Raw genomic sequence first — 587 nt, forward strand, 5'->3', positions numbered from 1 at the left:
TTAGTGTGAGATTTCGTTTTGATTCATCAACAAGAATAAGCACAAACAAAAGAGAACGAAAAAGCCTCCCGGAAAGAAAAACCCTAGTTTTTCCCTCTTTCACCTCTTCCAACCTGTACGGCCTTCCAGCCTCTTTGTGAGGCTTACCCACCTCCTAGTGAGGCTTATCTACCTCCTAGTGAGGTTTTTCTGTTGGTTTTTTCCCCAACTCCCCTGCTTTCCTCTGGTATTTTCGGGTTTCAGTTGAGAGTCACAGAGCTTCGGTGATTCTCTCTGAGTGCGAATCAGTTGTTGTCTCTGTTTACAGAGCTTCCGTGTGTGTGGTTCCCTCTGAGCACGAATCATTTGGTGTCTCAGCGTTTTGTTTTTCAGTGAAGGGGGAGTTGCCGGTGGAGGGTATTTTGTTGGATTTTCCTTCGTCCTCTCTAGGTTTCTCTGCAATAATAACAAAAGGTGTGAGTTGGGTCTTCTCAGCCAGTGGTTTTGTCTCTAATCTGTCCCTTGGCAAAGGGGGAAGGCTCCGGTGGTGGAGTGTATTTTGCCAGATATTTCAACACAGGGCCGTAGAGGTGATTTGGTTAGTGCAT

The sequence above is a fragment of the Alnus glutinosa genome, chromosome 8 (genome assembly GCF_958979055.1).
Source record: "Alnus glutinosa chromosome 8, dhAlnGlut1.1, whole genome shotgun sequence".
Classification (NCBI taxonomy): Eukaryota; Viridiplantae; Streptophyta; class Magnoliopsida; order Fagales; family Betulaceae; genus Alnus; species Alnus glutinosa.